The following is a 14,871-nucleotide window of genomic DNA, read 5'->3' as shown; positions in this document are numbered from 1 at the left end:
GTGCCCATGTTTTGATTCCTTGGTCTTTGCACCACCTATTGCCCACCAGTGTCGGGAGACCCGTCCTAGAGGGTGACACAAGCCCCAGACCTTGTTACCTGGGATGAGCAGGGTGGTCAGAGTTCTCTGATTACACCTGCGCCGCGAGATAGTGCGTAGGCTTCTAGCAACTTTGCTCTATTTGGATCAGTTCCTTTACTGTCCTGCACTGTGTTACGATGTCCATGGCGTGGGTTGAGATGATCCCTGACTTGCCCTCTCTAGTAGTGACTAGGGATGGTCAGAACCGAGTTCGGTTCGGGTTCGTACGAGCCCGAACCCTCGGTAATGATTCCCGCTGTCCACGGAGCGGGCGGATCCAGCGGGAAGACCGCCTGGAAAACTGGGATACAGCCACAGCCATAGGCTGTATCCAAGTTTTCCAGGCGTTACTCCCGCTGGATCTGGGAATCTGCTGCCGAACATTCGGGTTCATACGAACCCGAAACTCGGCAGGTTCGGACCATCCCTAGTAGTGACTTAACACTGCATAGTGTGTAATAAGGTTGCTTGAGGGAAAACTGTGTCTAGGTCTCGCATATACATGTGCTCTGCTCAACATCTAGACCACAACAACTCTTGCACTGGGGACCTGGCAGGAGCCAGCGGCCAACTTGACTGCTGTAGGGAGCATCCTAGCTTGCGTCCTTCCTGTACAGAATGCCAAGCAAGAAGACCTCACACTTCCTCTACCCATGTGACCTCCTTCCTACAGCATATGTAAACTGTGCTGTGAGTGGGTGAGGGGTGCGTGTGTAAGATACAAAGAGAAAGGTGATAGGTTAGAAGAAGAAAGAACTCTCATTGGTGTACAGATCCATGTGGAACACAGGAAAAACAATAACCCTTCAGTTCCTACAGCTTTGCAATATCTGGACACAAATGCTTGTAACAACAACATCTAGTGGTAAAACTTTGGTACTGCTACATTTCTTCTTACACTTATAAGTACAGACTTTTGCGAAGGGTGAAATTAATAGCAACACCCCTGGTGGGACACCACATATATACTCTGTATACACTACGGCTGTGGTGACAGGTCTATTTTATGTGGCCGCTATTAAGTGAACAGCAGCTGTGCAGAACAGCCTGTACTCACAGTGCTGCCATGTAAAATAAAAAAAGTTAAAATAACATTATAAAAAAGTTATATAACTTTATTAAAGAAATGCAAAAAAATGGAATGCCCCATTAAATTTTGAGGCCCACATTGCAAAAACAAGCCCTAAATAGCCTTTATACACCCATGTGGTGACCGCCCCACCGGTGAGCAGGGACGGACGGTCACAGGTTAGCTGGAACAATGTGACACCACTTCTGTGGTGGTTGGCCGAGGTATAACCTTGCGCTAGTGCTAGTTGGGCACACAGGTATGGTGGCACACCTGCTTTTATTTTAGTGGGCTGGCTACACCTTTTTCCCTGTGGACAGTAACCTGCCAGGTTGTTGCGGGGTCCCTTGGCAATTATCACGGTGGTCCGGAGTGGAGTATTGACCCACCCAGACTATTGACACTGCCAACCACAGAAAGGGGACATAACCCAAGGAAGTGATTACTGTGTTGGTACTTAGTGAAGAACCACAGAGTCCCGTTAGAATAGATATCATCTTGTTTACTGTGAAGATACTTGATACAGAAGAAGACAGTGCTGTAGTCTTGATAAGTTACTTTCCACTTAATAAACCAGATCTGTACTGAGAGTGGAAGGAGTGATTCAGCTGTGCTGACTAAGTTGTGTGATGAGAGGTAGAAAAAGGATCAGAAGAGTAGAGAGTAGGATGTTGAGAGAGTCCAAACTCAATGTAGTACTGTGCTGTGCCCCAACCTCAGAGGTAGAATAAGTAGAATACCTGAGAGTAGAGAGAATACTTGTGCCTGTGTTTTGACTCTTTGGTCTTTGTACCACCTACTGCCCACCAGTGTCGGGTGACCCGTCCTAGAGGGTGACACAAGTCCCAGACCTTGTTACCTGGGATGAACAGAGTGGTCAGAGTTTTCTAACGACACCCGCGCTGCAAGATAGTGTGCATAGACTTCTAGCAACTTTGCTCTATCCGGATCAGTTCCTTTACTTTGTATGGATACTGACCTGCACTGTGTTCCTCTGGTCCATGGCGTGGGTTGAGATGATCCCTGACTTGTCCTCTCTAGTAGTGACTTAACACTGCATAGTGTGAAATACAGTTACTTGAAGAGAAACTGTGTCTAGGTACATGTGCTCTACATCTAGACCACAACGTATACCGGGGACCTGGCAGAAGCCAGGGCCCAACTAGACTGCTGTAGTGAGCGTCCTAGATGGTGTCCTTCCACTACAGAATCCAAGGCAAAAGACATCCCACAGTTCCTCTACCCATGTGACTTCCTTCCTACAGCCAGTATAAACTGTGCTGTGAGTGGGTGAGGCATGCATGCAAAGAAATAAAAAGAGAGAGATGTTAGGTTATAAGAAGAAAGAACTCTTATTGCTGTACAGACCCATGTGATACATAAACAAAACAATAACCCTTTCGTTCCTACAGACGTGCAATGTCTGAATATACATATTGGTGACAATGACATCTTGTGGTAAAACTCTGGTATTGCTACATTATCACTTACACTTAAAAGTACAGGCTTTTGTGAAGGGTGGACACCACACCTTCCCTGTCTGACCTAATAACATGATCCTTGCGCATTGTAAAAATTCATAGGACCCTTAGTTTGTTGATGTCTGAATCCGCCGTTACTTTCTATGCTTTCAGTGTTCTTCCTACAACCAGCTGACAATTGCAGCCATAGAGGAAGCCGCTCCCCATCCATCTCTCTTGGGTAATGAATGAAAGACACAATGCTAATAACACATGGTAGAGACCTTCTAAATCTTCATAGGAAATCAATATTTCTTTATATTTCATTGCGCCGCATAATTTGTTATAAAAAGGTTCTATAGTAGAATTATTCAGTCTGTGCCTGATAAAACCTGATTTACAGCGGCGGCCGTCCCATTAATCTACTGGCAGTTCCTGCTTCCACTCTAGGTAATAGGTTCCGAGGCTCTTATCCATGCAGCAAGAAATGTATTTATCCTGGAAAAAAAAATAGATGAATAGAATTTGCCAAAAGGCAGAAGTGATATTAGTGAAAATGGAATATATTGTGCGGAAGGTGAGGAATCCGCGCTTGATTTCAGACATTACTATTTCACAAGTAATTATAGTATAAAGTGTATGGAGGAGAGTGCGACGCCTCCGGCCCATTACTCTCCTAATGGAAAATACATTACCTGCCATGCATTGCTGACAAATTAGATGAAATGACAGAGGACTGGATGGTGGCCGCCTCCTGGAACATTGTTGTCTGCAAACTCTACCACTGGCGCGTTGTCAGCTTTACATTCAGTCACACATGCAAATGGCCAATCATTTATATATAAGAGCTAGACCTGCTCATGGATGGTCGACAGGTTTGCAGCACATGGAAGCGGCCAGAAGGCAAAGCATTGACATTCATCACATTGCAAAACTACAATAGTGACATCTGTAGGTCGAAAAAGGTATAGCAGCAGAAATTCTGCAGAAAGTGATGAAGCAAAGGGGCGAAGCATATGGTGCCTGCATGGTTGCTGTCATCCTTAGAGTCACTGTCGTATTTTTTTTTTTTGCAGAAATCAATAGTCCAGGCGATTTTAAGAAACTTTGTAATTGGGTTTATTAGCCAAATCTGCCATTATCTGCATGTAAAAAGCCTTTTCCCAGGTCCCCCCCTCCTTCCTCTCTTTCATCCACTCTGAAAAATCTGAAAATTGTGACTTGTTGCAGGAGTCGTACCCTGTCTGTTCTAGGGAGAGGGGAGGGGGGAGGAGGAAGGAGGGAGTTAGCCGGCAGCAGAAAGCAGATAACAGAGGATTACAGGCACGGAGCTGGGTGACAGCTGTAATCCGAGCTCAGACAGGTCACTGGTGACTTTCACAGGAGATATCCCGTGAGGGATTTGTAGATTAACTCTTTGTTGTCCTGTTTTGGTCTTTTCTTTAGCTCTCTCCATAGGAGAACAATGAAGACAGGGGGGAGAGCTTCAAACTGCTTTTTCATGATAAAAATGCATTTTTCGGATAATAAACCCAATTACAAAGTTTCTTAAAATCGCCTGGACTATTGATTTCTGCAAAAAAAAAATTCACGACAGTGACACTTTAATGTATACTTGTAGGCTATTATTTTTGTCTTTGTTCTTTTATCATATAATGAGTCTAATATTATGACTTTCAAGTGTGGTTTTCACACATTGACCCAGCTTTACCCTTTTACATTAAGCTATATATATTAGCATCCTTGTTGTATGCATTTGCCCATTTATTGGTGTTATAATCAACTAATGTCAGAAAGACTAAGTTATATAGATTTGTAGTTTAATTCTTTTAGTACTTATCAGCTGCTGTATGTCCTGCAGGAAGTGGTGTGTTCTTTCCAGTCTGACACAGTGCTCTCTGCTGCCACCTCTGTCCATATCAGGAACTGTCCAGAGCAGGAGAGGTTTTGTATCGTTATTTGCTTCTGCTCTGGATAGTTCCTGACATGGACAGAGGTGGCAGCAGAGAGCACTGTGTCAGACTGGAATGAATACACCACTTCCTGTAGGGCATACAGCAGCTGATAAGTATTGAAAAACTTCATTTTCTCTTAAGAACTGTAAGCTGACCACTGTTCTTCTGCAACTGAATGGGCTCTCTGCAGTGCTGCTTTGCTACAGATACAACCCGCCTCCTCCATTGATAATCATTAGAAGGGGCGGACTGACAGGGGTCATAACAACCCGCCCCCCCCCCCCCCCCCGCCCAGCGGCAATCGCCCCACCTAATGATTATCAATGGAGGAAGCGGGCCGGATAGGTGCCAAGGATGGTGGTAAGAGACCTACCTTCATCCTCTCTGTGCCCCATGCCCCCGAGCTATCAGCAACTTAGATTTGTTCAATCCGCCGATGGTTCCCCTTCAATCTCCCACAGTGACGTTCTCTTTTCCACCGTATTCCTTAGTTATGATGTCACATAAATGTTTGTGGACATATTCTGAAACCAACTATGAGTCACACAGAAGCCACTATGCCACAGTATATGTTGGCATCCCTTTTTGACAGGTTTGATATATATCAATATCTGATTGGTGGGGTGCTTACATCCAGCATATCCACTAACCAGCTGTCGGGCAGAGCCACAGTGCCCACATACATGGTGATCAGAGCCAGAAGTACTTTTCACCATTTATTTTGCAGTGGCTGTGGTTGTTATGGGAATGATATTTTTTGGAGGGCATGTAATACACAATTAATAATTCTTATCAAGTACAACCTGTAAATACTAGCAAACCTTACAATATTTGGGTATGTTCACACTGAGCAAATGAGTCCCGCCTGCCTCAGTGTCACACTGTTTCTCTATGGGAGGGCTCGCGTGCAGGGGTGATTCTAGCCTCTCTGCTGCCCGAGGCGAACTATAGAATGACGCCCCCCCCCCCCCGTCAATCCGCCCACATTATAATCCACTACTGCCCCCCCCCCCCCACTGCTGTCCCCAATAAACATAATGTTTGGTCCCTTGCTGCACAGAGGATGTCAGGAGAGGAGGAGGCTAATCCTATAGGAGAGGTCCCAGCAGCACAGAGGATGTCAGGAGATGAGGGTGCTAATCCTATAGGAGAGGTCCCAGCAGCACAGAGGATGTCAGGAGAGGAGGGTGCTAATCCTATAGGAGAAGTCCCAGCAGCACAGAGGATGTCAGGAGAGGAGGGTGCTGATCTTTTAGGAGATGGTCCCCCTCTTCCCCCCTTATAGATGGTCCCCCTCTTCCCCCCCTTATAGATGGTCCCCTCTCCCTTATAGATGGTCCCCCTCTCCCCCCCTTATAGATGGTCCCCCTCTCCCCCCTCCCTTATAGATGGTCCCCCTCTTTCCCCTCCCTTATAGATGGTCCCCCTCTTTCCCCTCCCTTATAGATGGTCCCCCTCTTCCCCCCTTATAGATGGTCCCCCTCTTCCCCCCCCCTTATAGTTGGTCCCCCTCTTCCCTCTCTCCCCCCCTTATAGATGGTCCCCCTCTCCCCCCCTTATAGATGGTCCCCCTCTCCCCCCCCCCTTATAGATGGTCCCCCTCTCCCCCCCCCCTTATAGATGGTCCCCCTCTTCCCTCTCTCCCCCTCCCTTATAGATGGTCCCCTTTCCCTTATAGATGGTCCCCCTCCCCCCTTATACATGGTCCCCCTCTCCCCCCTCCCTTATAGATGGTCCCCCTCTTTCCCCCTCCCTTATAGATGGTCCCCCTCTCCCCCTTATACATGGTCCCCCTCTTCCCCCCCCTTATAGACGGACCCCCTCCCGCCCCTCCCTTATAGATGGTCCCCCCCTTATAGATGGTCCCCCTCTTTCCCCCCCTCCCTTATAGATGGCCCCCCCCTTATAGATGGTCCCCCTCTTTCCCCCCTCCCTTATAGATGGCCCCCCCTATAGATGGTCCCCCTCTTCCCTCTCCCCCTCCCTTATAGATGGCCCCCCCCCCTTATAGATCGTCCCCCTCTTTCCCCCCTCCCTTATAGATCGTCCCCCTCTTCCCCCCTCCCTTATAGATGGCCCCCTTCCCCCCCCCTACCTTATAGATGGTCCCCCTCTCCCCCCCCCCCCCCCTGCACAGCAGATAAAACAAAAACAAAAAACAGCACACAACTCACCTGCCCTCCGTTCCCCCGTCGAGCCTCTCTGGTCTGGTCCCGGCTGATGTGCGGCTGCCCGGGGTGTCCCGTCCTGTCCCCGGCAGCGCGCGCATCACAGAGCTCCCCGTGCGCCTGTGGCTGTGACTTCCGGCGCACGGGGAGCTCTCTGATGCGCGTGCTGCCGGGGACAGGACGGGACACCCCGGGCAGCCGCACATCAGCCGGGGGACTAAGGCTGCATTCCCACGTTCCGTGATCCTGACGGATCACGGACGTGGAATGCATGTACTGGAGCCCCCCCGCCCCCGGGAAGTATCTGTAATGAGATGCTGGGAGCGGGGGAGACTGTATTTATAAGCGCCGCGCTGTAGTATCAGCACCGCGCGGCTGATTTAGTACAGCGCGGCGCTTATGAATACAGTCTCCCCCGCTCACAGCATCTCATTACAGATACTGCCCGGGGGCGGGGGGGCTCCAGTACATGGTACAGTCAGGGCCGTTTTAATACATTGGTGGGCCCAGTGCACAGCCCTCAAGAGTGGGCCCCCCCTTACCTTTCTGCACATTGTATAATGTACTGAATTTGCCCCCACACTGTATCAAGAGCCCCAATACATACAGTAGTTACCTTATAACACTATTTCCACCATTCAGTGATTACATATTACATAAAAACTGCACTAAACAAAACAGAAAGATATCACCATTGATACCATTACATAATACCGCCACATCATGACCCCTATCAGTACAAGCCTATAACAGAGTGAAGTTACATCCAGTGACTCACCGGAGGCGTCTTCTCCGATCAGAGTCTGTCACCTTTTCTTTTTCTCTCCATCCAGCCTGGGCCACCTTGAAGTCTTCCCCTGGCTGTGAATCTTCTCTCCAGAATCTGCCAGACAAATATTTTAGGCTCCAACACATACAGTAGTTAGGTCCCTTGTACCCCTATACAGTAGTTACACCCCTCTTTACTCCTACATAGTTACACCCCTCTGTGCCTCCATAGTTTTAAGGTGTCCCTGTAGTATATAGACCCTCATGTGCTCCTCCAGTTATATACAGCCCTCCTGTGCGCTCCCCCATTAGTATATAGCCCCCCTGTGCACTCTCCCCAGTAGTATATAGCCCCCTGTGCTCACCCACAATAGTATATAGCCCCCCTGTGCTCTCCCCCAATAGTATATAGCCCCCCTGTGCTCTCCCACAATAGTATATAGCCCCCCTGTGCTCTCCCACAATAGTATATAGCCCCCTGTGCTCTCCCCCAATAGTATATAGCCCCCCTGTGCTCTCCCACAATAGTATATAGCCCCCCTGTGCTCTCCCCCAATAGTATATAGCCCCCCTGTGCTCCCCCTCAATAGTATATAGCCCCCCTGTGCTCTCCATAATATATAGCCCCCTGTGCTCTCCCCCATAGTATATAGACCCCTGTGCTCCCCAATAGTATATAGCTCCCCTGTGCTCCCCAATAGTATATAGCCCCTGTGCTCCCCAATAGTATATAGCTAACCTGTGCTCCCCAATAGTATATAACCCCCTGTGCTCCCCCATAGTATATAGCCCCCTGTGCTCCCCCATAGTATATAGCCCCCTGTGCTCCCCAGTAGTATATAGCCCCCTGTGCTCCCCATAGTATATAGCTCCCCTGTGCTCCCCCATAGTATATAGCTCCCCTGTGCTCCCCCATAGTATATAGCCCCCTGTGCTCCCCCAAAGTATATAGCTCCCCTGTGCTCCCCCATAGTATATAGCTCCCCTGTGCTCCCCAATAGTATATAGCCCCCTGTGCTTCCCAATAGTATATAGCTCCCCTGTGCTCCCCAATAGTATATAGCTCCCCTGTGCTCCCCCATAGTGTATAGCCCCCTGTGCTCCCCCATAGTATATAGCTCCCCTGTGCTCCCCCATAGTTTATAGCCCCCTGTGCTCCCCCATAGTATATAGCCCCCTGTGCTCCCCAATAGTATATAGCCCCCGTTCTCCCCCATAGTGTATAGCCCCCTGTGCTCCCCCATAGTATATAGCTCCCCTGTGCTCCCCCATAGTATATAGCCCCCTGTGCTCCCCCAAAGTATATAGCTCCCCTGTGCTCCCCCATAGTATATAGCTCCCCTGTGCTCCCCAATAGTATATAGCCCCCTGTGCTTCCCAATAGTATATAGCTCCCCTGTGCTCCCCAATAGTATATAGCTCCCCTGTGCTCCCCCATAGTGTATAGCCCCCTGTGCTCCCCCATAGTATATAGCTCCCCTGTGCTCCCCCATAGTATATAGCCCCCTGTGCTCCCCCATAGTATATAGCCCCCTGTGCTCCCCAATAGTATATAGCCCCCGTTCTCCCCCATAGTGTATAGCCCCCTGTGCTCCCCCATAGTATATAGCTCCCCTGTGCTCCCCCATAGTATATAGCCCCCTGTGCTCCCCCATAGTATATAGCCCCCTGTGCTCCCCCATAGTATATAGCCCCCTGTGCTCCCCCATAGTATATAGCTCCCCTGTGCTCCCCAATAGTATATAGCCCCCTGTGCTTCCCAATAGTATATAGCTCCCCTGTGCTCCCCAATAGTATATAGCTCCCCTGTGCTCCCCCATAGTGTATAGCCCCCTGTGCTCCCCCATAGTATATAGCTCCCCTGTGCTCCCCCATAGTATATAGCTCCCCTGTGCTCCCCCATAGTATATAGCCCCCTGTGCTCCCCAATAGTATATAGCCCCCGTTCTCCCCCATAGTATATAGCCCCCTGTGCTCCCCAATAGTATATAGCCCCCGTTCTCCCCCATAGTATATAGCCCCCTGTGCTCCCCAATAGTATATAGCCCCCGTTCTCCCCCATAGTATATAGCCCCCCTGTGCTCCCTGATAGTATATAGCTCCCCCATAGTATATAGCTCCCCTGTGCTCCCCCATAGTATATAGCCCCCCTGTGCTCCCCCATAGTATATAGCCCCCCTGTGCTCCCCAATAGTATATAGCCCCCGTTCTCCCCCATAGTATATAGCCCCACTGTGCTCCCCAATAGTATATAGCCCCCGTTCTCCCCCATAGTATATAGCCCCCTGTGCCCCCCCATAGTATATAGCTCCCCTGTGCTCCCCCATAGTATATAGCCCCCTGTGCCCCCCCATAGTATATAGCCCCCCCTGCTATATAACATTGAAAAAAACAAACACTGTTACTCACCCGGGTCCTCGCGTTCCGCGTCTCTTCCCTCCTGTGGCCGCACTTCCTCCGGTCACAAGAGGCTGCACTCCCCTCACCCTCGCGCCGACGCTCCAGTGACGTCGGGCGCTAGAGGGAGAGTGCGGCCTCTTGTGACCGCAGGAAGTGCGGCCACAAGAGTGAGTGACAGGGAGGGAGCCAATGGCTCTCTCTCTGTCAGTGTCGCTGCTGCTGCAGCGCTGAAGCGCCGCAGCAGCAGCGGACGGGGGCAGCGGCGGACGGGGGGGCCCTGCAGGGGGCGCCATGGAGGGGTAAGTAGATTACCCATCCATAGCGCTCCCCCTGACAGGCTGGTGGCCGGAGCCCTGTGCGACCGCATTGGTCGCACATAGCAACGGCTGGCCTGCTCGGGGGGGGGCCCTTTAACCAGTGGGCCCGGTGCACGTGCACCATGTGCCCTCTGGTTAAAGCGGCCCTGGGTACAGTCAGTGGCGGATTATAATGTGGGCGGCCGCCCGAACCGCTCATTTTATAATCTGCCACTGAATGCCGCCCCCATGGTGACAGCTAGTGGCGCCGCCTGAGGCAGACGATTCAGGTCGCCTCATGATTGCGGCGCCCCTGCTCGCGTGCCTTCACATGCATCACTTTCCGCGGAAAGCAACGGGAGAAGAGGCCTTCTCCTGCCACATTTGCTCAGTGTGAACATACCCTTTTAACCCCTTAACAACCAAGGGCGTAAATATACACCCTGAGGGCGTCAAGGGAGTTCAGAGGGGGGCTGCGTGACGAGCCTGCTCTGAACCACCGCGATCCCGGGTGCTATATGCAGCCCGGGACCGCGGCTATTAGCGCGCACGGTCCGATCGCCGTGCCCACTAATTAGCACTTTAACCTCTTATGGACGGAGACCATTTTCGTTTTTGCGTTTTCGTTTTTTCCTCCTTGTGTTTAAAAGGCCATAGCACTTGCATTTTTCCACCTAGAGACCCACATGAGCCCTTATTTTTTGCGTCACTAATTGTACTTTGCAATGACAGGCTGAATTTTTGCATAAAGTACACTGCAAAACCAGAAAAAAATTCAATGTGTGGTGAAATTGAACAAAAAAACGCATTTTTTTGATTTAGGTTTTTTTTGTTTTTACGCCATTCGCCCTGGGGTAAAACTGACTTGTTATATATGTTCCTCAAGTCGTTACGATTACAACGATATCTAACATGTATAACTTTTATATTATCTGATGGCCTAAAAAATTCAAACCATTGTTAACAAATATACGTTCCTTAAAATCGCTCTATTCCCAGGCTTATAGCGCTTTTATCCTTTGGTCTATGGGGCTGTGTGAGGTGTTATTTTTGGCGCCATGATGTTTACTTTCTATTGGTACCCTAATTGCGCATATACAACTTTTTGATCGCTTTTTATTACATTTTTTCTGGATTTGATGCGACCAAAAATGCGCAATTTTGCACTTTGGGATTTTTTTGCGCTGACGCCGTTTACCGTGCAAGATCAGGAATGTGATTAATCAATAGTTCGGACGATTAAGCACGCAGCGATACTAAATATGTTTATTTATTTGTTTATTTACTTTCATTTAAAACCTGGGAAAGGGGGGTGATTCTGACTTTTATTAGGGGAGGGGGCTTTTTACTAATAACACTTTTTTTTTTTTACACATATACTAGAAGCCCCCCTGGGGGACTTCTAGTATATACACTTGGATCTCTCATTGAGATCTTTGCTGTATACTTATACAGCAAAGATCAATGAGATCGGCACTTGGATGCTTTCGGCTGCTGCAGCCGAAAGCATCCAAGTGCCGAGCCGGGATCAGCGCCATTTTGGAGCTGACACCGGGCCGGTAAAGATGTGTGGATCGCTCTTCGCTCTTAAAATGGCATAGCATTTTTTTTTAAATGACTTGGGGGCACCGTCGGGTGTGTCCGCGAATCAATTAACCATTCACTTCCATGTAGTGTGCGGCCACCGCCACACTTTACATTGTGTGTACAGCTATTACATTGTGTGTACAGCTATGGTGTAATTTTTGCGTCATTATCTGTACTTTCTTTCAGTACCTTGCTTCCGTATATGCGACTTTTTGATCACTTTTTATTACAATATTTCTGGATTTGATGTGACCAAAAATGGTCAATATTGCACTTTGGCGGGTTTATGCGCTTTTGCCTTTTACTGTGCGAGATCAGGAATGTAATAATATGTTTATTTATAGAATCAAAAAAGGGGGGTGATTTGAACTTTTATTAGGGGGAATTCTATATACATAGCAGCATATATACAGCACTGATCAATGAGATCAGTAATACATTGCTTTGGGCTGCTGGTGCGATTCAACCCACCAGACACCAGAGACCTGCTTTTCAAAGCATTTAAAGGGGTACTCTGGGCAAAATGTATTTTTAAATATGTTCTTACATAAATAAAGTTATACAAATCTCTAATATACACTAATTATGGGAAATGCCCATATAGTGCTATTTCCCTCAATTCAGTAGATCAGGCAGGCTTAATTCCTCAAAATAAAAATGTGACGTCACGTCTCAAGTCTATCTACCTGCAGGGGGCGCATGTAGAAGTATAGAAAGGGAATAGACGTCTATCCTCCCTCCCTCTGTCCCACCCCCCTGCCCGGTCCTATTACACTTGCTGAAGTGGGGTGAACGCTCCTTATCTGACGCTCACCCCAACTAGCCGCCCGTCTCCCCTCTGCCCATTCCGTGCAGGAGGGCTCACCCTCCAACCAGTCCCGGCGGGGTGAGCGCTCATGAATTTTCTGACTTGTCGCTCTTGAAGTAAGCCGGCTGCTCCGTCCTGTGCACGAGCGCTCACCCGTCACCCGGTCAGATGAAGCAAGCTGCTTAGGAGAAGATGCACGAGCGCTCACCCTGCCGGGACCGGCTGATGGGTTAGCGCTCGTGCACAGGACGGAGCAGCCGGCTTACTTCAAGAGCGACAAGTCAGAAAATTCATGAGCGCTTACCCTGCCGGGACTGGGCGGAGGGTGAGCGCTCCTGTACGGGAACAGGCAGGGGGAGACAGGCGGCTAGTTGGGGTGAGCATCAGATAAGGAGCACTCACCCCACTTCAGCAAGTGTAATAGGACCGGGCAGGGGGGTGGGACAGAGGGAGGGAGGACCAGCACAGGGAGGGAGGATAGACGTCTATTCCCTTTCTATACTTCTACATGCGCCCCCTGCAGGTAGATAGACTTGAGACGTGACGTCACATTTTTTTTTGAGGAGGTAAAGCCTGCCTGATCTACTGAATTGAGGGAAATAGCACTATATGTGCATTTCCCATTACTAGTGTATATTAGAGATTTGTATAACTTTATGTAAGAACATATTTAAAAATACATTTTGCCCAGAGTACCCCTTTAAATGCAGCTGTTAGCGTGACCCCTCTCTGAACCCCCTTTGCGTCATCACGTATGAGGAACGTCATGGGACTAAAAATACTATAATAAAGAGCCCCAATATATACAAGGTGGGTCTTTAGGCTATGTTCACACAACTTTGAAATAAAGAGTAGAGGCGTCCCCCTTTTCTATGTAAAATTAAGTCTGTTATTTTATTATTTAATTTAATTGACTTTGGTGGCAATGCATTGAAGTCAATAGAATGACCACAGCCCAATGCACAAAGTGGGGGAGATTTATCAAACATAGTGTAACCAATCCCCTAGCCCAGGGGTCCTCAACTGGCGGACCGCAGGTCCGAACCCGGACCGCGGAGGCCAGCTGTCCGGACCCCTGGTCAGACCTCCTAACCGCCCCGGATCCGGTCCGTCCCGGGACAGTTAGGAGGTCCCGCTCCCCACCGCACTGCCTCCCGTCCCATAGGCGTACTGTCCTTAGGTTTCAGTACGCCTGTGGGGCTGGGGGCAGTGTCGGTCCGGCCCCTGCTGATACGCGCTCCCTGGGGACGTCCCGGGGATTCCCCAGCAGAGCGCGCACCAGTGATCTCAGTGTACGCCGCCAGCCTGTACTTCCCGGAAATATAGGACGGCGGCGTACACTGAGGTCACTGATGCGCGCTCTGCTGGGGAATCCCCGGGACATCCCCAGAGAGCGCGTATCAGCCGGGGGCCGGACCGACAGGAGAAAAGAAGAAGACAGCTGGGGAGCAAGGTGCTAGGTGAGTTGTGCTTTGTTTGTTTTTTTGGGCTGGGGGCCATCTATAAGGGGAGAGCGCACAGGGGGGCTATATACTACAGAGGGGACCTCATAGGGGGGCTATATACTACTGGGGGGAGCTCACAGGGGGGCTATATACTACAGAGGGGACCTCACAGGGGGACTATATACTACTGGGGGGAGCTCACAGGGGGGCTATATACTACTGGGGGGGCTCACAAGGGGCTATATACTACTGGGGGGAGCTCACAGCTATATTCTACTGGGGGGAGCATACAGGGGGGCTATATACTACTGGGGGGAGCACACAGGGGGGCTATATACTACTGGGGGGAGCACACAGGGGGGCTATATACTACTGGGGGGAGCTCACAGGGGGCTATATACTACTGGGGGAGCAACAGGGGGCTATATACTACCATATTCTATACTACCCCCTTTGTACCTAATATCAAAGTGCTGGTGAGAGAGAAAAAATGGCAGTTTTCTCGCTAATAAGCAGCAATTCTGTACGTAAATAGTTGAACGTTTGTGAAAAGTAACAAAACACGTTTCCTACGGATGTTCAGCTCGGACCTTCACCTGACAATAGACCCCGGTAAGCGGACCTTCACTAAAAGTTGTTGAGTACCCCTGCCCTAGCCCCTAGCAACCAATCAGATTCCACCTTTCATTCCTTGCAGACTCTTTGAAAAATTAAAGGTGGAATCTGATTGGTTGCTAGGGGCAACTGAGCCAGTTTCACTTTACACCAGTTTGATAAATCTCCCCCATAGTATATAGTGTACTTCAGTGATTTTTTTCCCCCAACAGGAATTAA

The sequence above is a fragment of the Dendropsophus ebraccatus genome, chromosome 4 (assembly GCF_027789765.1).
Source record: "Dendropsophus ebraccatus isolate aDenEbr1 chromosome 4, aDenEbr1.pat, whole genome shotgun sequence".
NCBI lineage: Eukaryota > Metazoa > Chordata > Amphibia > Anura > Hylidae > Dendropsophus > Dendropsophus ebraccatus.
Note: the sequence above shows the minus strand (reverse complement) of the source record.